The 22,359-nt window shown below is 40.7% G+C and overlaps 1 long non-coding RNA gene across 1 annotated transcript in view; it reads left to right on the forward strand.

Annotated features, from left to right (window-relative positions):
* The window catches only part of LOC113910995, a 30,718-nt gene extending 24,504 nt beyond the window's left edge, over positions 1-6,214 (forward strand). The window contains exons 2-3 of the long non-coding RNA XR_003516346.1: positions 5,652-5,735; positions 5,956-6,214. This is a non-coding gene — a long non-coding RNA (uncharacterized LOC113910995). The remainder of the gene's footprint in view (positions 1-5,651; positions 5,736-5,955) is intronic.
* Positions 6,215-22,359: the final 16,145 nt, after the last annotated feature.

Consider the following 22,359-nt stretch of genomic DNA (forward strand, 5'->3'; position numbering starts at 1 on the left):
CCACCAACAGTTCATAGGGATTCCCTCTTCTTCACATCTTCCCAACACTTGTCATTTTTTGTCTTTTTGATACTAGCCATTCTGACCGGTATGAAGTGATATCATTGTGGTTTTGATTTGCATTTACCTGATGACTGGTGATGCTGAGCATCTTTTTATGTCTGTTTGACTATCAGTATGTCTTCTTTGGAGAAATGCCTATTAACGGGACACCTGGGTGGCTCAGTCGGTTAAGTGTCTGACTTTGGCTCGGGTCATGATCTCAGGATCCTGGGATGGAGCCCCGCATCAGGCTCCCTGCTCAGTGGGGAGTCTGCTTGTCCCTCTGCCCCACCCCCCCCAACTCATTCTCTCTCCCGGTCTCAAATAAATAAATAAAATATTTTTTTAAAAATAAATGCCTATTAAGGTCCTCTGAGCATTTTTTTAAAGATTATTTATTTATTTATTTAAGAGAGAGAGTGTGAGCATGAGTGGGAGGGAGGGGCAGAGGAAGAGAGAGAAGCAGGCTCCTCACTGAACAGGGAGCCCAACATGGGGCTTGATCCTGGGACCTTGAGATCATCACCTGAGTTGAAGGCAGATGCTTAACCGACTGAGCCACCCTGACGCCCCTGAGCATTTTTTAATTAGGGTTTTTTTTTTTTTTTTTTGGTATTGAGCTGTAGGAGTTGTTTGTATATCTTGGATATTAACCCCTTATAGATATGTCATTTGCAAATATTTTCCCCCATTTAGTAGGTTGCCTTTTTGTTTTCTTGATGGTTTCCTTTGCTGTGCAAAAGCTTTTTAGTTTGATGCTGTCCCAATAGTTTATTTTTGCTTTTTTTTCTTTTGCCTGAGGAGACAAATCTGGAAAAAATGTTGCTAAGGCTGATGTCCAGATTACTGCCTATATTTTCTTTTAGGTGTTTTATGGTTTGGGGTCTTAAATTTAGGCCTTTAATCCATTTTGAATTTATTTTTGTGTATGGTGTAAGAAAGTGGTCCAGTTTCATTCTTTTGCGTGCAGTTGTCCATTTTCAGTTTTTTTTAAACAATTTTTTTTTTTTAATCCTCACAAGAATCTTGGGAGTGCAGCTCGGCAACACTTGCCCCATTATTCTTCAGTGGATAAAGACATGAAATCAGGGAGATTATGTGATGTGTTTGCTCAGAGGTGTATAGGAATCCAGAAAGTCTGACTCTATTTTATTTCAACTTGACTTCTAGAATTAAACAAGACTGGTAAGCAAGCCTCCCTAACATTTTCTAAACTGTCTATTTTGCTCAGACTTGATTCTAACCTAAAGTTACCTTTATGAGGAAAGAACCCCACTGAGCTCTTTGCTCAGTGGGATCTGGTATTCCATCCAATCTCCCTATGTCAGTATATAAATTGACTAAAGTTAAAAAAAGAAAACAATATTTCCTCAGTGTTTGGGAATGGCGAGCCAGAAAAGATTACCTACAACATATGAAGAGGTAAAGTATACCTCTGCTTTTTGGTAAGAAAAGTTCAGAAATGATTGTGCTTTTTTTTTTTTTTTTTAAGAAAGGACTATGTTTGGTTAATGAAAATTTCACAATACTTATCTTTGGCTAGATATTAAACATAAAAATATCCATTCATTCAAAATGATAATTTTTATAAAATTATACATAGTAAAAGCACATGGATTAGATTCTTCATCTGTTGCAAAAATCTTACAGCTTTAAACATTGCCCAAATGTGTGTAAGAGCTATATTTGGAACCATTTCATAATAATAATTTCTCACTTTTACCCAGCACTAATTGTGTAGGGTGTAGGAAAAAACCTGTATTCTTCCTCCTGTGTATCTCTTTTATTCTCACACTCTTATTACCTCACTCACAGCACTTCTGACACCAGATGTGTGGGGTTTTTCCCCCACCAGGCCGATCTGGGACACCAGCTGGGTGTCCTAGAAGTTAACTCAATTCTGACACTATGTACCTAGAGATAGCATCAAATTCCATAGGTTCCCATGACCTCCTCCCCTTGGATTCATTTATTTGAATAAGACACTTGCTTATGTTTACCAGTTTGTTAAAGGCTATGATAAATGATACAGAGGGGCATCTAGGTGGAAGAGACATGGAGGGAAAGGTATGTGGGAAAGGACACGGGGCTTCCATGTCTTCTCCCAGCACCTCCGTGTTTTCACCAACCTAAAGTCTTTTACAGACCCCACCCTTTGGGGATTTTTGTGGAGGCTACATCACAGTGCCATGATCGATCATTAACATCATTTTTAGACCTCTCCCTTCTAGGGAGAGCTGAGGGTGGGCTGAGAATTCCAAGCTTCTAATTGTGACTTGGTCTGCCGGTGACCAGCCCCCCTCCAGGCACCCGCTAAGAGTCACCTCATTAGAACAAAAGACACTGCCATCACCCAGGACATTTGAAGGGATGTGGGAGCTCTATGTCAGGAACTGTGGTCAAAGACAAAATATTAGAACCAAAGATGCTCCTAACACCCTTGTCACTTAGGAAATTGCCAGGGTTCTAGGAGCTCTGTGCCAGGAACTGCAGGCAGAGACCAATGTATATATTTTCTATTATCTCACATGTACTAAGAACTATTATAAGTGGTGTTTATAAGTATTAACTTAGCTAATTCTCACATAAGGCTATGAGGAGAGCTCCATATAACATAACAGAATGTGATGTGACATGACATAATGTAATGAAACATAATATACTTTCATCTTATAGATGAGAAGCCTGAGGCAGAGAGATTGAGTTTCTTGACCAAAGTCTCATAGCTTTTATGAACTAAGGTCAAGATTTGAACTTAGGCACTTACGTACTACCTTCTTTAGATCAACTGCTTTCATGTTAGGCACATGTTCTTAATTCAGATATCAGCCGCTTCCCCCATACTTATTTATCGAAAGCAAATAGTGAGTGCATCAACACCGGGGCCTTAGCAAAGTTTGAAATCTTTCTTTAGCATCTTTCCATCCCCCCCCATTTTTTTAAGAATATTTATTTATTTGAGAGAGAGTGAGAGAAAGAGTGCACAAAAGGGGTAGGGTCAGAGGGAGAAGCAGACTCCCCGCTGAGCAGGGAGCTCAATACAGGACTCGATCCCGGGACTCCAGGATCATAACCCGAGCCAAAGGCAGTTGCTTAACCAACTGAGCCACCCAGGCGCCCCAGCATCTTTCCATTTTCCTAAATATATCTGTAATTCCTTTCTTTTGTCCTTGTCCACCCTTTTCTGTCCTCCCATGGGCTCCTGCTCAGGCCCCCAGACCCAATCCAGGACAGCCCTTTTATCTAGCTGAACTGTTCCTTCTTTTTTCTGAATCTAAGTGGGTCCCCATGGTGCCTCGGCTATTATGAGGAAAGCCCAGGAATATTTTTGCCTACAGAGGAACCTGTTGATTAGGCCACAAAGTCTGGTCAGGATTTGAAGGTGACCAAGAACAATGAGTCCTAAGGTTGTTTTCCCTTTGGCTTATTCCAACTTAGCCAACAAACAACACAAGGGATGGATAAGAAATGAAGGCTGCCAAGGAGTGGCCTTGACTATCCACTACCTCCTCAGTTTCCTACATGGTGTATCTGAAATTTAATGGCATTTCCTGACCATAGTGAAAAAGCACTAGGTCAGAAGAGCCCAAACTCCAGGCTAACTTCCTTTGACATGTGCGGTAGGGAAAGGAGTCCCATCACGGCCCAAGGGCCCACAATTTTTGCCCACTAGGAAGCTTGCTGCGCCATAGTCACTTAATTCTATGTTCCAGGTTTTGGGGCCTACAGAAAGATTTATCATAAAGCTAATGAAGTTTAATCTTCAAGGCTCTTCATTTCCCCAGGCCCCTGGGAGTGGCGGGAGTTGCTTGACGTTGTAGAGTGTTCTAGGTGGGAAAGGGAAGCCAGGCTGTAAAGGAAACATGTCTGTGTAGGCATTTCTGGTATATGTCCTAGAGACCTCAGACAAAAAGGACTTGAACCTTTCAAGCTCTGGTGTTTTACTGTGATTTCTTTTCTCATTCTAAATAAATGGCCAGTTCGTACTCAATTTATAATTGTAATTTTGTTTAATTAATTAATTAATGTGTGTAGAGGGCTCATAAAATTGCATCAGCATAAGGCCACACCTGGAACCTGCCTGGTCCTTCTTATCTTAGCTGAATTAAAAAGGAACTGATTTTTTTGGAAAGAGATGGGGGAGCTAGCTGCCTGTACTGGATATTCTGCTTGCCACTCCAGACCCCCCTCTCCACACTTCTCTCCCCTAGTCTGTTGCAATGCATCCCTGGATCCCTTGCAATTTAGTCAGGGTCCACCAGTGGGGACCCCCACAGGAGGTGGGATGACAGGAGGAAAGGGCTGATGCCCCTGGCTTCTTCTTTGGTCCCAGCTTGGAACCTGTGTAGTCAGTAGGGCCCCACGCTTGGAAGGGCCCTGCACTTGACTCAATGCTTTGCTGACACAACTTTGAAATTCTTCATTTTGTCTTTGAATGTGAGTTTTGTTAATGAAGTCTGATACACAAACAGAGGAGATACACACTGTATGTGTCGGCCAGTTCCGGCTGCCCCATTTGCATGTAGCATCTCCAGAGCCCCATGATAACAGGATTCCTGTGAATCTGTGGGAGTTCAGTGAGACTCAAAGCAAGTACAAGGTAAAGCATATCACATCTATGACTGATTAAACTCTAAAATGCCTCTTTCCATTTGAACCAAAATTTGCTTCAAATTCAGAAGAAAGGTAATGACATTCTAAGAAACACGAACAACCAAAGAACTCTTATATTCTTTCCTACTCATGTTACTTCCCTATATTAGCCAACCACTTACACTAAAACTAATGCCATAGAAGGAAAGGGAAAGATAGGGCAATCCACAGCCGCTTTTCCTTTTAGTTCCTCTTTACTCATCAGTAAGCCAAAGGCAAAGAGTGTTGGTACAATGTGTGTATGTAAAGAAGTGAAATAAACAATTGAGCTAGTTTTGTGTAGTGTTTATACTGTTCTAGTAAAAAAAAAATATATGTATGCGGGAACTATAAAATACACATCGTATCATTTTGGTGATTTTGCATATGTGTTAAATGCTCTCATATTGCATCTAAAGCTAACATTGCACATTGTAGGGGTGCCTGGCTGGCTCAGTTGGAAGAGCATGCGACGCTTGATCTCTGGGTCATGAGTTCAAGCCCCATGCTGAGTGTAGAGATTACTTAAATACATACATAAATAAATAAACTTAAAAAACAAAACCAAACTAACATTGTACATTGTAAATGGCAAGATTCATGATAATGATTTAAACTTCTCATTTTTTCTTCATTTAGAATGGTGTTAAATTGAAACATTTAAAAACATGACCAGTCAAGAGAGAGGGAAGAGATACTGTGGAAGAAAACCTAAAGCTTTATAATGTAGGACTTTTTTTTTTAAAGATCTTTATTTATTTATTTGCCAGAGAGAGAGAGTGTGAGAGCACAAGCAGGGGGAGCGGCAGGCAGAGGCAGGAGCAGGCTCCCCACCGAGCAGGGAGCCCGAGGTGGGACTCCATCCCAGGACCCCAGGATCACGACCCGAGCCGAAGGCAGATGCCCAACCGACTGAGCCACCCAGGCGCCCCTATAATGTAGGACTTTAGCAACATTTTTTTTCTTGCTTTTTTCAGTTCGCACTGAGCCTCACACAGTATGTCCTGGGCCATGGTGGCCAGTGGCCGCATTACTCCACCGAAGGCCGCAATTCCTGACAGGTGGGCCTTTTCCCACTCCTCCAGGGCTCCCTGGGTGTCAGGAGTTGGTCCTTTTCCCTTATGCCTTCAAGCCTGCTGCTGGTAGCATTTCCCATTGTTGCCACTCCCTAGTTTCCCTTGAACTCCTGCCCACAACTTTGCAAATAAACTTTCATCAGTCTCTCTTTTACACTCTTCTCTTTGTTTTTATATATTTCACTCTGGACAATGTCAAACATAGACAGAGAGAGACGAGGATAATGGACACCCACGTACCTACTCTCCTGCTTCAACAGTGCTTCTTTCACTCCTTCGGAGGGTGCCATTTGTTTCCTGTGGGGATCCTGGCTGATGGAGGACCTTCCTGTGCCTTTTGACTGTTCACTACAGCCTCTCCTCAACAGGGAGCAGCAAATTGGCAGCTTATTTCTGAAAACAACCGAATGGACATTATCCCACAGATTAAAATGGAGGAAGTGATTTTAGACAACTTCCCTGCCTGTTCCGTGAAACTTGGTTCCTTAACTCCTTTCTGGGCACCCTGGCTCATCTTAAACTGGCCTTTGTTTTGTACACAATACTACAGAGAGGGGACACATTTGGCACTGTCTAAAATAAGTGAATCACATTGATCAACAACATTTATTCCCACAAATTAATAAATGCTTTATCTTTTCACTCCTAAGACAAAAGGAAACACTTGGGAAGAATTTTTTCTTTGTGAGGGAATCCTTTTTATGAGAGGATTGATTGTGTGGTCATAGATAAGCAACGTATCTGTCTTCTACAATTTCACGAAAATAATTTTGTCATTAATGAGATTTGCTAGTAAGGCAGAAAGGTCCTATCTATAAGGATAGAGTCATTTGTAATATGAGACCCTGGTCTCCTTTCTCAGCAAGAGAAAGAATCATTTCAGATTTAGTCTCTTTGCCAGTAGATACAATAAAAGTAGTATACAATTTTATGAATTAGTATTTGGAAATAGACCGTTTTTCATCATGACCCATCAGGGGTCCATAGAATTGTCTAAATCAATAGGAAGCTAGAGAAGGAAGAAGTAGGGAAAGAACTAATTTTATCGAATGCCTTCTTTATATTATAAGTGCTCTCAGCTTTATTATCGTGTAATCCTCGTAGTAATCCTAAGAGGTAGATGTTATTATTCCTGTGATAGACAGGAGGGAAGTGAAGCTCAAGGAGGATAAGGTGCTCCAAAGCCCACAGCTACCTCATTACAACAGCCACTATTTACGTATTGCCGTGTTTGACTCTATGGGCAGCACTCTACAGCCTATGAAATTTAACCTATATCCGTAATTCAGATAAGGTGGCTGAAGCATCTTGCCCACGGTCACGTAGATGAGGGCTGGCAGGTTAGAATTCTGAGTCAATCCTGGCTGATTTCAATCCTTACTATTCTTACTACCGTCTGTTGGCTCCCAAGGGAGATGGGTACGCTGTTACAATTTCTTTTTCCATCTCCAGCTTCTCTTCCCCTTTACCAGTGTCCATTCAATCATTCTTTGTTAGATCTTTCACTTTGATAAAGGACACGAAAGCAAATGTATGCAGACAGGTCCTTTGTCATCATATTTCATTGCACAATCAGTCTCAACAGTAGTCCTGTTCTTTCCTTGCTCATTTTGTTGTCTAACATAATTTTCTCCTTTCATTGTCTCCAGTCATTTGAACTCAAGTACTCCTAAAATATTTTAAGAAGCAATAAATTCCTCACCACATTTCTAAGTTGATGCCTAAGATTCTTTATCATGCTAAAAGACTTGTAAATATACATATAAATTCCAATAATGACATTTAAAAATAAGCTGTCCATCACTATTTAAAAACTCTCTAGTAGAATCTAAATAATATAACAATTTGATGCCCCATCATACATTGTAAGTATACATAAATCAGTTCTTCTTTACCTGTAGGAAATTTTCTTTTGTTTGTTTTTCTTCTTGAAATTATATTTCCATTCCACTTCCTAATATATCTTTATACTTAAAAAATTTCATGAATCACATACTTGTATGCAATGAAAATATGTCAATAAAGGGAAATAATTTTAAAGTTTTTGTGACCATAAGGCTCTAAGTGTTAGAAAATTCTACACAATCTCTCAAAATAGCATAAATGCATTACAAGTATTGATGAATAATTACTAGACATAAAATGTAAAATTGTATTGGGATTGTGGTTCTTAATGAGATGGGTAAAGTCTTTCTCCCCAGATATCCAGGGATAAATATAACAGGCTTCAGCATTAATGATGAATGTAGGATATGTAGGTAACAAGTGCTGAGAAACTCTTCACCTAAATAAGTAAATAGGAACAATAGAGGTTTGTTACAGCAATAGGGCTCAATTCTTTGAATTCTTCTCAGTTCTATGCCAAAATTTACATGGTAATCTATCATCAAGATTAGTTTTAGTAATTTCTCATCTGACAACTCAATTAGGCATCCTTCCCTTTGTGGAAAACGGAGAATTGGAGTCCATCTGACTTGCAAAAGGATTAATTACCCTATCATTAGAGTCATTCATTCCCCCTTTCTTGAGCACCCTAAAGGTTCTTCTAACCTAGGCAATGACTTAGTAGGTTTGGGAGGAGTGTGAGATATGCCTTTCTATCATCAAGTGATACAAGAAAGGTGACTGCAGAGGAGAGAGGAAAGGAGAGACAGCCTAATAGGAGCTTTCTTGTGTCATTCCATTTTAGGAAAGCTTATCTGAAACAATCCATGGCCACTTACTCCCTTCCTCACTCCCACCCCCAGCCCCAGAAGACCACATACCTCCCCTCCCCCAGTGGATCCTGTTCTCTTGCATTTGTTTTTCAAGCCTTTGCTCATTTGGCACTTTAGCACTTGGCGCTGGTGATAAATGCTGTGACTGGCTTTTTTAATTTAATTTTATTTATTTATTTGAGAGAGAGAGAGAGAGCGCGTGAACAGAGGGCGGAGCAGAGGAAGAAGGAGAAGCAGACTCCCCACTGAGCAGGGAGCCCGATGTGGGCCTCCATCCCAGGGTCCTGGGATCATGACCTGAGCTGAAAGAAGACACTTAACTGACTGACCACCTAGGCTCCCTGTGGCTAGTCTTTTATGTGTCCTGTGAAATGGGTCTTTTTCCTTCCCACCTTTAGTACACACTTTCTTAAAATTTTAAGCTCTTCCAAAGAGCTCCCCTTAGGGCCTTGTAAATAGGGCAACTATATGAGCACAGATATTTATCCTGGCCAATCCATTTGGAAAGAAAGAAAAAAGAAAGAAAGAAAGAAAGAAAGAAAGAAAGGAAGGAAGGAAGGAAGGAAGGAAGGAAGGAAGGAAGGAAGGAAGGAAGGGAGGGAGGAAGGAAGGAAGGAAGGAAGAAAGAAGACAGAAAGAAAGAAAGAAAAAGAAAGAGAGGGAAGGAAGATCCCAAATACTCTGGAAGATACAGAGGGGATTTTACATTATAAGAGGTTGAACCCGTATAGAGGGGCTGTACATCAGGCGACAGTTATTCAAGCCTCTTAGACTTACACAGATATTGATTGGTTGCCTCCATTCAACATCTACTCCTCACTTTCCACAGCAAGAACACCTCCAGCTCCTTCTCAGTTGCATGGCTTTGGTGGTTGATGCCATCTCAGCTCTGCGGTTAAGACCTGGAATTTGATGTTCCTGGCTGTAGGAATTGATTAGTTCAAGATAGCACATAATTCAATCCAAGAGATTTTGCCCATGTTTCTTGAGAGAAAGAAAACATTTAAAAAATTTAAATATATGTTTTGACAGATGGTCCGGACAGAGATGCTTTCTCTGCTGCTGGACACAAGTGAAGAGAAGTAGCTCCAGGAATCTCTGGTAGCCATTTTTGAACCACAAGGGCAGAGGTCTCTTAAACATTATTTGTTTGTAGTAAAATTTCCTTTTCCATCTTGAGCTTCTCAGAGCTCTTGGCAGAGCCAAAAAAATGGAGAGGAAAAAAAACCTAGGAACTGGTCATGGTCATTTGATCTAGGATCAGCCTCTCCCTGATATGGGTAAATTCCCCAATATTCAGTTACGTGAACCAATGAATTTTTCTTATTGCATGTTAATCTGAATTGAGCTTCCTCTTACTTGCTACATAAAAAGTAGTAATTAATTTAATCACTACTGTAATCAGAATATCTCTGCATTTTTTTGTTAATCATTTTTTTTCACATATTGGGACTATAAGATATACATGGTTTAAAGAAAGGATACCATCGTTTAAGAAGACTGAAAAGCTATAGTCCTAGATTTCCATTCATTTCAGGAAAGAGATAACTGGTATTTGTATGGGTCAATGTACAACACCTCTCTTTTCTCTATGTGATCTCCAAAGATGTTGAGATCTAGATCAAAATGTCAGCATTCTTACTGATGGAGCTCCTGTGGTCATAGCGTAGCTGTATCATCATAGTGGGCTTCCTAATACTTTAGGCCTGAACTGGACTTCACACTCAGCCACAGACACTGAACCATCACAGGCCCGTTCTTGTAAAACTCCTGACAAGGGCATGCAGACAGTACACACTCAGTAGATAAGCTGGCTTCCAAGAAGAGGGAGAAGCAGGGTGGGGCTTGGCTTCAGCATCCAGTGTCTTATCCCAATCAGCATATCAATCCTCTGATCTGGAAGGAAAAGGGAGGGACAGGGGCTGAGAGTCAAGAAAGCAAACATACAAAAATATGTAATCAGAATTATGGCAAATACAGGGAGGGAAACAAACAAGGCCTTGTGTAAAAAAATAAACGAGTGAGGTTGCTTTAAAATGGGTAAGCTGGAAGGCTCTCTGAGATGACATTTAAGTTGAGACTTGAGGGATCAAAAGGAGCCTGTCATTCAAATGAGAGGAGGAGGTTGGAGTCAGGGAGCATTCCAGGTAGAGAGATCAGCAAGTACAAAGGCCCCAAGGTGAGGAAGAGTTGGTGGGGGGAGTTAGGCAGGGGCTGAACCATGTGGAGCTGTGAGTGACAGTCAGGTGTTTGGATTTCATTCCGAGTGTGGCGGGAAGTTGTCAAACCACTGAACAGTTTAAACAGGAGAGTCAGGAGAGTGACATGAACTTTCACGGTTTAAAAAGAATCCTTTGGCTGTTCTGAAAATGAACTGGGCAGGTGCCAGAGCAGAGACAGGGAGGTCGGTTGGGAGGATATAGCAATAGTCCAAATGAGAGATAATGATGCTCTGATTTAGAGTAGTAGTGGTGGAGATGAACAGAAGGAGAAGAGTCTGAGACATTTTGGAGATAGGCTAGACACAGTTTGCTCGTGGATTAAATATAGTTAATTATATTATAAATATGATTAAATATGGGAAGTAAGGGGCATCTTGATTTTTGGTTAGAGCAAAATATAATCCTTCCTTCCTTCCTTTCTTCCTTTTTCCCCTTTCCTTCTTCTCCTCCTTTTTTGTCTTCTTATTACTATTCTTACTACTCTTAGTATGAGAAAAATACATCAGTATTTTATTTGTAGACATGTTAAGTTTGAGATACATAGCTGAGACTCAACTATATGGATATATGAATTTGGAATTTACATTTGGGGTATACGTTTGGGAATTATCAGCAATTAGATGGCATTTAAAGCTATGGGAATGATTGAAAGGCTCTCCAGAGAGAGCAGATAAAGAGAGAGGCCAAGGAATCAGAGGGTCCTCAACATTTAAGGGTCTGATAAAAACAAAAGGGCTAGAAAGGAGATTGAGAACGAGTAGCCAATTGGATAGGTGGGAAACCAGAGGATAACATCATGGAAATAAAGAGTATTTCAAGGAAGGAGTGGCCAACTCTACCATGTGTACTCCGAGAACACCATAAGATAGGACAGAGAGGTCTCCTGCGTTTGGTTGCATGGAGGTCTTGCCCTGTTGACAAGAGTGATTTCAGCGGGGAAAAGAAACCTAAACTAGCGCATTGAAGAATGAATGGGAGATGAAGAAGTGGAAACAGAGTTGTGGGCAACCCTGTGGAAAGATTTTGCTATGAAGGGGAGTAGAGAAGCTATAAAGTTTAGGGAAGGAAATGTGGGGACAAGGGAGGTATGTCTGTGTGTTTAAAGACAAGAGACTTTAAACCTGTTTGTTGCTGATGGAGATGGTCCAGTAGGGTAGGAGACGGTGACATGCAGGAGAGAAAGGTTAAGCAAAGTAGTGAGGTCCTTGAGGAGGAGATTGAATCCAGAGCATAACAGTAGAGACTGAAAATTAAGTGGAAGGGCCTGTCATCTACCTGTCAGGACAGAACAAGGAGGTGGGAGCAGAAGTGAGCAGAGATGAAGGAGCGTCCATTTGGTCCTTCTGTTTTCTCACTGGTGTTCAAGACCTTGGATAGAGTAATATGGTTATATCATCCCTGGTAAGTCCCATGTCTTATAATAATATTTTTAATGCTGCCATATGTAAATCAAAATATGGTTTAATTTATAACATTGTGAGACTTTTCACAGATACAAATTCACAAAGAAAAACAAATTTCTTGGTCAAAGCCTATGTGTAAATTTTTTCACTAAAAGTACATTCTGATTGACCATATTTTGAATTAAGTATAAGAGAACCAAGAGTATTCTATAATTATGATAATAGATATGATTACTGACATTTGGAAGCTGCTTGCCTGAGTAGACCAGACAATTAGAATTTCACATGAAATAGGCTGAGGTTCAAACCTATATGGGACTGAGTACTTTGCACAGAGAAAAATTTCCATGGCGGAGAACTGCATTCTTAACCTGTGCCAGGTATTTAAAAAACCTGCTGTTTTGGTCATAAGGGAGCATAGAGAGGGGGTGGAATGGGTGGGGAGAGAAACATTACGGATGTTATGCAAACTCATCACTGCTGCTGGAAAAACAACACAAAACCACAACCAAGTCAGTAACGTTATCTTTGGCCTATAAAGAATGGTACATTTTTTTGGCTGACTATCATCCTCAATAATTTATCTTGTTGTTACATAATGTGTTTCCTTAAGAAAACTCAAAATGCCCCACACAAGTTATTTCATTTGTCTTCATCGCATTATGAAGCTGAGAGCAGAAGGGAAGTTGTCTAGACCAGGGCTGTCTAATAAAAATATAACCCAAGCCATGTATGAGATTTAAAATTTTCTAGTACGCACGTTTTTTTAAAAAGGTAAAAAGAAATAGGTGAAATTAATCTGAATATTATGTTTTATTTAGCCTCATATATCTAAAATATTATCATTTCAACATACAGTGAATGTTGACTGAATATAAGCAATGGCTTATGAGATCTATTTCATTCTTTTGTTGGTACCAAGTCTTTGAAATCTGGTGTGTATTTAACACTTAGAATACATATCAGTTTGGACTGGGTGCATGTCAAGTGCTTGGTGCCACATGGTGTCTCGATTCCAGAGAATAATGGAAAGGATGATGGTCACAGGATTCAAAGTCTGGGCTCTGTTGCAAGCTAATAAAATGTAAGTGTTTATCACTGTCCTGCTCAAAATCCTCCCAAGACTTCCCATCACTCTTTTTTGTTTTGTTTTTTAAAGATCTTATTTATTTGAGAGAGAGAGAGAGAGAACAAGGATGAGGGGGGATGGGGCAGAGGGAGAGGGAGAAGCAGGCTCCCCGCGGAGCAGGGAGCCAGATGCAGGACTCGATCCCAGGACCCCGGGATCACAACCTGAGCCGAAGGCAGATACTTAACTGACTGAGCCACCCAGACGTCTCTTCCCATCACTATTAGAACAACAGCTAACCTCTTACCTATGAAGCTGAACGTGATGCAGCCCTACCTCCCTTACCAATTTTATGGCTTACCAGTTTTCCCTTGATCTTTCTGTACCCACTCCTGCCACCACCCTACCTCAGATGGTGGCACTTCCTCCTCCTTCAGCCTGGAATGCAACTTCTCACGGCTTAGTCAATGAATTTATTCAAGTTTTAGCCGAAGTGTCATCTCAGGAAGACAACGATCTAAAATAGCAATTTTCTCTAGCCACTCTCCGGCAACTTACCCTCCTTTCTTAGTGTTCATTACACTGAGTTCTGAAAATATGCATGCACTTTTTAATTTGTTTACTATCTCCTCCAATAGAAGGTTAAGTTCTATGAGGTCAGGGGCATCGCTTTGTATGCTGTTGGATCACTAGCACCTGGAATAGTGCCTGGCACACAGTAGGTTTGTTGAATGTATGAGTGAATGGTGTTATTTATGGCAGATCATTTAGAGGGTATAGTATAATGTTTAAGGGTGTACATTCTGGAGTTAGACTCCTTGAGGTCAAATTCTAGCTGTCTGCTTACTATCTATTCCTTTGTGTAATTACTTAACTTTAAACTTCAGCTTCCTCACCTGAAAAATGGGGATGTTAATAATGGCATCTATTTCATAGAAATGATATTGTTTGGTTTTGATGGTTAAATGAGATGAAGTATATAAAGTACCTAATACAGTATCTGGCCTGTAGAAAGGACTCAAGAAAATTTCCCATTATTTTCTGTGAAATACAGATTAAAATGAGTGCTTTGGCTTACATGCATCCCTCAACCTACCCCAGTGCTCCAGAGACATGGCTCTTGACAAGGATACTAACACTCCATTCCTTTTGCTTCTGCAATGCATGTGTTCCCATTTCTAACTCGGCCACCCTTTTAACTCCACTGGATACTGTCAAACTTTTTTTTTGACTTCCGTAGCACATAGGCCTTCCTACTGCTCCTCTGCTTGTTCTCTCTCACTTCCCTTTGCCGACTCCTCTTCCTAGTCCCTTGATTATGTTCCTCCAGGCTCTGCTTTTGATGCTGGTTACTCTCCACCCACTCCCTGAGCCATCTCACCCACTCCTAGGATTTCAATTATCATTTCTCTGCCGCCGATTCCGGATCTGCTTTTCCAGCCCAACTTTCACTCCTGAGCTCTAGGTCCATATCCGCAGTGGCCTTGTAGCCATTCTGCTTGGATATCCAATACTGAAATCATTCCATTTCCTCCAAACCTGCTCCTCTTATAAGTGTCCTATCTTAATCAAGGGCCCCCACCCACCCCTTGTCCAAACCAGAAAAGGCAGTATCAGTCTTGAGTCCTCCCTCTTCCAGACCACAGTCCAATCAATCATGAAGTACTCACAAATCTGTCTTTTACCTTCTCCTGTTGTCCTACCTGAATCCAGGCCAACATCACCTCCTGTCTAGATTCCGGGCTAGACTAAGCTTCCTAATAGCCACCTATGTATCCACTCTTTCCTCCCTCTAATTCTCTACAAAATGACTAGAGTAATTTTTTTTTTAAGATTTTATTTATTTATTTGACAGGGAGAGACACAGTGAGAGAGGGAACACAAGCAGGGGGAGTGGCAGAGGGAGAAGCAGGCTTCCCGCCGAGCAGGGAGCCCGACGCAGGGCTCGATCCCAGGACCCCGGGATCATGACCTGAGCTGAAGGCAGACGCTTAACCACCGAGCCACCCAGGCATCCCAATAACTAGAGTAATCTTAATAAAATAAAATTCAGTCTCATTATCACGCCCAGAGCCTCATTGCTTAGAGCTGCAAGGTGATACATAGCTCCTCATTGCCCTTAAGGATAAAGTCAAGTTTAGTGGTAATTTAATTATACATGTTCAAAGGTTATACACACATACAAACAAAACAGCAGTCCTCAGCAGACCCTCTTCCATGTCAGTGTCCATCATGTCTTGTGCTTCAGCTCCCAGGAGGCAACCACTATCAATTATTTTACCTGACTCCTTTGGAGTCATTTCTGTACCTCTAAAGAACATGTTTATATTGCCTTTTTTTTTTTTTAAATAAGTGACTTCCAACTCTAGAAGTTGAAGATTCAGCTTATTTTCACCAACCCCTATAGTCCTTACTGTATGCATGAATACTTCCCATTCCTCATCTTCTCAATGTGGCTAAAACTTGATTATATTGCATTTAGTATTTGCACTGATAGGGCTTTGTAAATCATAGTGTATACTAAGCTATGAATATTTATCTTTTCTTGTATAATTTTTTTCTTTTTTCTTGGGTTAATTACTGCCACCTCCCCCCCTCCCTGCCCTGTAACTTGGTTTTTGTAATGAGAGGCTTGACTCCATTTTGATGTTTGTTGACAGTTTTCAGTCTCTACCCCTCATTTCTTATCTCCCCCACATCTGAGCAACCAAGAAAGAAGACCTGTGTAGGCCTTTACCTCTAAGAGTCGATGGGAATTTCAAATATAGTGCAGGTTCTGAATCCTTGTTAAGTGGAATCCCCACCATGATGACTCTATCCTTTAATCACAATCAAAGCCCCAGACCACTCCTAGCCCTTTGCTCATTCTCTCACCATACCCCTGAATGAACTCTTTCCCTGCTGGGAACCCCCAGCTTAGTGTTAGTACTAAATATACTTCGTTTGTATTCACTGGTGGGTGCATTGGGTCATGTGTCTGGACACTCAAATAAATTCCTGAGTGGTGATCATGCCTACCTCTGGGTAGACTGATCTATGTGTTCCTTTCTACGTATTTATCATTAATACATCCCCAAACTGCCCACACCCTCGGTTTTGTAAATTTTCCCTCAACATACTTTAAACACCTGTTATTTTATCCGTGTCATTTTCTTGATGATCTTTCTCCTGGGGCCTCTGCTCTGCTCTAGTCGACCAGATGGCTGGATCTCTAAGTTTCCGTTAGAGCCATGGGCTTAGATTTTTTTCCCTTCACCATCATCCCATCTTTCTCAGGTATTGGAATCTCATTTCCTGGATTCCATTTTCTCTTTTCTTATTTTGGTTGAACAAACCCTCTGATAGCTTCCTCTGAGAGAAATGGGCCTATGAAGCAACATTTTTGATCTTTCATGTCTGAAAATATATATTCTGTCTTCCCACTTAATTAATAATTTGGCTGGGGAATTCTACATTACAAGTTACTTTCTTCTACTATTTTCTAGCATCCAGTGTGGCTGTTGAGAAGTCTGAAGCCATTCTGGTCCCTAATTCTTTTTAGATCCTGTTTTTCTTTTCTGGCAGTTTTTCGAATATTCTAATACCACAATAGGTTTTCCAATTTCATAATGATGTGTCTCCATGTAGGTTTGTTTTCATCCACTGTCTTGGGAGCTCAAAAGGCTGCTTCATTTGGGAAGTCATGTCCTTTCATTCCAGGAAATTTTCTCAGATTGTCGTTTCCTTGATAATTTCCCCTCTCCATTTTCTCTGTTCTCTCTTTCTAGAACTCCCATTATTCTGGTATTGAACTTCCTGGACTAGTTTGTCCTTTCTCATTTAAAAAAATCTCTTCTCTTTCCATCTTTTTGTTTTACTTCCTGGGATAGTTCCTCATCTTTATATTTTAAGCTTTCACTTGAAGTTTTCTTTTATACTATGATATTTTTAATATTGAAGAATTCACTTTGCCCTCTGGCGGCTACTTTTAAAAATATTTATAACATCCAGGGTTGCCTGGGTGACTTAGTCGGTTAAGCATCTGACTCTTGAATTTGGCTCACATCATGATCGCAGGGTCATGAGCTCGAGACCAGAGTTGGGCTCTGCGCTCAGTGGGGAGTCTGCTTCTCTCCCTCTGCCCTTCCCCCCCAAATAAATAAATAAATCTTTATTTTATTTTTTATTTTTTTTAAGATTTTATTTATTTATTTGACAGAGAGAGACACAGCGAGAGAGGGAACACAAGCAGGGGGAGTGGGAGAGGGAGAAGCAGGCCTCCCACCGAGCAGGGAGCCCAACGTGGGGCTCGATCCCAGGACCCTGGGACCATGACCTGAGCCGAAGGCAGACACTCAACAACTGAGCCACCCATGTGCCCCAAATAAATAAATCTTTAAACAAAACACAGTTAAAAAAAATATTTGTAGCATCCTGTTCTTATCTAATGGTTACAATATCTTATACTAGTTCACTATCTTTGAATCTTTGAAGATATTCGTAATAGGTTTTTTTTCCCCCTCCTGCATAGTCTTTATTTCTTCCTGGTTGCTTTTCCTTTTCTTTTCTTTTTTAAAGGTTTTATTTATTTATTTGTCAGAGAGAGAGACAGCACAAGCAGGGGGAGCGGCAGGAAGAGGGAGAAGCAGTCTCCCTGCTGAGCAAGGAGCCCAATGCAGGACTCGATCCCAGGACTCTGGGATCATGACCTGAGCCAAAGGCAGATGTTTAACCTACTGAGCCACCCAGGCATCCCTTCCTGGCTGCTTTTTTATGTTAGTTTTGGCCTCTTTCTTATTAAAATATTCCATCAGCTGTCTGGAGATTTTTGTCTCTCCGCCCAAATCTAGGATACAGGTACTAAAAAGTTTTAGGCAAAGTTAACTTACATTGTTGGGCCTGGAAACTGGGTTTCACTAGAGGGCAATCAGTTGGTCAGAATCATGCGAAGAAAGTGAGGAAAGAAAGTTAGGCATCTTGACATTCAGTTATAAACCTTCAGTAGGTTGCCTGTCAGCCCTGCCAACTGCTGGCTTAGGGTTAAGCTTTCTTGGGCCTGCCAAGTCAGTAACTACTCAATTATGGTTTTTCCGGCTTCCAAAATTGTTTAGGTGGTGTTTCTTCTTTTATTATCTATGTTCTTGTGGACTTTTGCTTTAAAAAAAAAAATCCATTCAAACTATTCATGGTTCAGTCAGTTAAATGTCCGACTCTTGATCTCAGTTCAGGTTTTGATCTTAGGGTTATGAGTTCAAGCCCCATGTTGGGCTCCACTTAAAAAAAAAAATCCATTCACTATGATTTTGTGGGTTTTCGAGAGGAACAGAAAGTACCATGAGTGTTGTCTAACATTTCTAATAGTGCTTAGATAGCCTTTACTGTATGATCACTAAAGTGTCTACTTTTTGGTCCTTGTCAGATTCACCAGACCATTTCATATCCATTTTATGCTCAAACCACCTTTCAGTTTCTTGAATGCACTATGTTCTTCCTTTTTCATCAGGCCCCAAGTGCTGATCCGCCTGCCAGGGACTCCTGCGTGCCCCCTAACTACCTCTACAGATCTTTCAGATCTCAGTTTAGCTGAGATTGCTCTAGGTGGACTTGTCTGATCCTCAGATGAAGGAGAAATCTCCCTGTTGCATGGTATCGATCGCACCCAGTTCTTCCTTTATTTTAAAATGGGTCATCTTTTATTTTCCCTCACTAGTCTGCAAGCCCTGGGCAGGCAGGGGTGTGACTATGCTCCCCCCCTTTCATTGCAGTATATCTGCTCTTAGCACAGTGTCTGGGACATAGTAGGTGTCAAAATGCATTTGACCAAGAAACAGACTCTAAACTGTAGAGAACAGACTGATGGTTACCCGAGGGGAGGTGGGCGGCGGGATGGGTGAAATAGGTGAACGGGATAAGGGAGGGCACTTGGTGTGATGAGCACTGGGTGATGTATGGAAGTGATGAATCACTAAATTCTACACCTGAAACTAATATTACACCTATGCTAACTAACTGGAATGTAAACAAAAACTTGAAAAGAAAATAAAAAGTAAGCATTTGATAATTATACAAATGAAAACAAGTGAAATTACTTGCTTATGATAAGAAAATAGAGATAATGCTGGAAACCGATTCTCTCAATCCTTTCTGTTCAAGTCTATCGGCCAATCTCTGTTTTCTTGGTTTGCAATTAGAAGAAATTAAATATACTTGGTTAGGAAAAGGAGATGATGATCTCTTAAATTTGTAGGTGGGAAGGACCAGGATAATTGTCTATCTCTTGTTTACAGCTGAGAAAGCAGAGGATTGGTGATGCTGTAGAGGTCACTACAGAAGGTTCTGGAACTGAGAGTATCTTCTGGCTCCTAACCCTGTTTTCTTTTTTACCATTTGAAACACATCTAGGATGTTACCTCTCCAATCTTACTGTCTTTTATGCTCCATGAATATTTCTACCTGGTCTTCTCTATCTGATTTTCATCAAATAACTACCATCATATTGTTACTTAAGGGACTAAATTAATGATTCTTACTTGATGGAGGTTGTACGGGAATCATCTTGGAGGCTTTTTCAATCTATATGTGTCCCTTCCTCCTCCTGCCTCTCCAGTCCCTGCCTAAGATGTTCTAGAATGATCCTTTGAAAATGCTTCCCTAGTGCTACAGACTGAATGTCTGTGTCTCCCCAAAATTCATATGTTGAAACTTAATCCCCAATATGATGGTATTTGGAGGATCTTTGGGAGATGATTAGGTTATGAGGGTGAAGCTCTCGTGAATGAGATTACTGCCCTTATAAAAGATGTCCCAGGGAGCTCCCTCACCGCTTCTGAAATGTGAGAACACAGTAAGAAGTTGACAGTCTCCAACCTGGAAGAGAGTTCTCACCTGAAGTCTACCATGCTGGCTTCCTGACCTCAGACTTTCAGCCTCCAGATTGTGGGAAATAAATTTCTGTCGTTTAAAAACCACCCAGTCTATGGTATTCCATTTATAGCAGCCCAAACGGACTAAGACACCAAGTGATTTTATTATATTTTTTTGAAGATTTTATTTATTTATTTGACACACAGAGAGAGGGGACACAAGCAGGGGGAGTGGGAGAGGCAGAGAGAGAAGCAGGCTTCCCACTGAGCAGGGAACGCAATGCAGGGCTCAATCCCAGGACTCTGAGATCATGACCTGAGCTGAAGGCAGATACTTAATTGACTGAGCCACCCAGGCGCCCCAGACACCAAATAATCTTGATATGACTCATCCTCATAGGTGGAGAATATTTTATTAAATATTGGTTATGACCAAATTGCATTTTATTAACCCAGTACCCTGACACGTGCTGCAATGGCTCAACAAGTGATAGTTTCAGAATGTTTAGTTCATTTACAAACACCACTTAGAGTAGAAAGGAGCCTCTTTTTCAAAGTCAATTGTATTATCTTTCAATACTGTACTTTTAATATTTCCCTTATGGTAGGAGATATCAAAATACAGCACTGGGATTTAGGAGCTTTGATCCATCCATTAACCTGCTTGAGTTTGGCTGGTTTTTTGAACTCTCTCTGCTTCAGAATAGTTCCTTTCTATACAATAAGGACAATCCTAATTATACCCAAAGTATAGCAAAAGAAAAAGAAAATGTCCTATAGCATGCTACAAAAATGTTTTATAAAAGAAAAGTTTTTCGTAACCAAACTGTGTCTCAATCTAAAACTGGATGCTGTGTGATGATCTTGGGGATGGTCTCTTGGCATCTCTTGGCCCATTTCCTTGTGTAACATCATGATAATGATAATGTATAGGTTAAAATGAGATCATCAATTTATAGCCCATTATAAAACCATAAGTATTTTAATTACATTTAAAAATAATAAGTAGTGAGTTTAGCTAGTGAATATGATATGTCTGATGATACCATCAATGTAATTATCCTATGGACACTTTTTCTGGCTTATAAGCCCTTGATTAGAATAGGCATGTGAGGGTCACCTGGGTGGCTCAGTTGGTTGAGCCTCTGCCTTCTGCTCAAGTCATGATCCCAGGGTCCTGGGGTTGAGCCCTGCATTGGGCTCCCTGCCCAGTGGGGAGTCTGCTTCTCTCTGCCCCTCTGCCCCTCTCCCACTGGCCCTCTCCCACTCGGGCTCTCTCTCAAGTAAATAAATAAAATCTTAAAAAAAATAGGCATGTGAATGCAGATGAACTGTCAAGGGCCTTGGAAAGAAAGATTAGGATGTTTTTGATAGAAGAGCTGTGTTTCTGAACTTAATTGCCCCTAATAGGACTTGTCTAGACTGATGAAAAGGCATAAGGTTTTGATTCCCTAAAGCATTAGCTTCTGACCACTGTCACATCCATATCTAGAGTTCAATTACAGGACTGGTCCCTGAAATTTAATTCTGATGGATGTGGAACAGGGTGCATTAAAATGGATGACAGCCATAAATGGGGGCCCTTTCTTAATGACACATCTATATCATACACACAAATAACACCAAAGGGCCGAATTAAGTGACTTATATCTTCGTTAGAAATGGTGGTTGGTATTTTCTTATATAGACTTCCACTGTACAAATTATATAATAATGGAAAGCAGGAATGAGGTAACATTAACATTTATTTAAGCATGGTTTTAATAGGACAGGGCAATTTACCAGTATTTCGATGCATGCTTTGACCCTGGTAGTTAATTTTCTTCAAAACTGTTCTGAGCTAATTTATACTTGACATCATTTGGATGTTTTGGCAGCTTCTCTGTTCTTATTATAGCCATTTGCAAGTACATCAATTACTTAGGTCCCTAGGTCTCTTGAATACATGATGAACAAATATAGAATTACCTATAAAACAATCAGACAAATACAGGTTTTATTTCTGCACAAGCTTGGAGGTTTGTGGCAACAGAGTGATTCTGTAAATGTGAAAAGGATTGAAATTAGGAGTCACTAGGCAATGGATGGCTGATAGAACAGGGTGAGGGAAAGTTGGGGGGCTCCATTTATATGAGTGTGAACACCCTGGTTTCTGCAAACTTCCATTTTCCTCCCCCTTTTTATTTTAATTTGCTCTATGTCAAAAAAACAAGAACAAAAACCAGGAACTCCTTAAGGCCAGACATTATCCAACAATTGGAACACAAAAGTTGGTGAGAAGAGTTTCAGATTCCATGTACTAGTTTCACTGATGACTCACTGGGAACTTGGTGTAAGTCACCTAACCTGAGAAGTT

The sequence above is a fragment of the Zalophus californianus genome, chromosome 12 (assembly GCF_009762305.2).
Source record: "Zalophus californianus isolate mZalCal1 chromosome 12, mZalCal1.pri.v2, whole genome shotgun sequence".
NCBI classification, from domain to species: Eukaryota; Metazoa; Chordata; class Mammalia; order Carnivora; family Otariidae; genus Zalophus; species Zalophus californianus.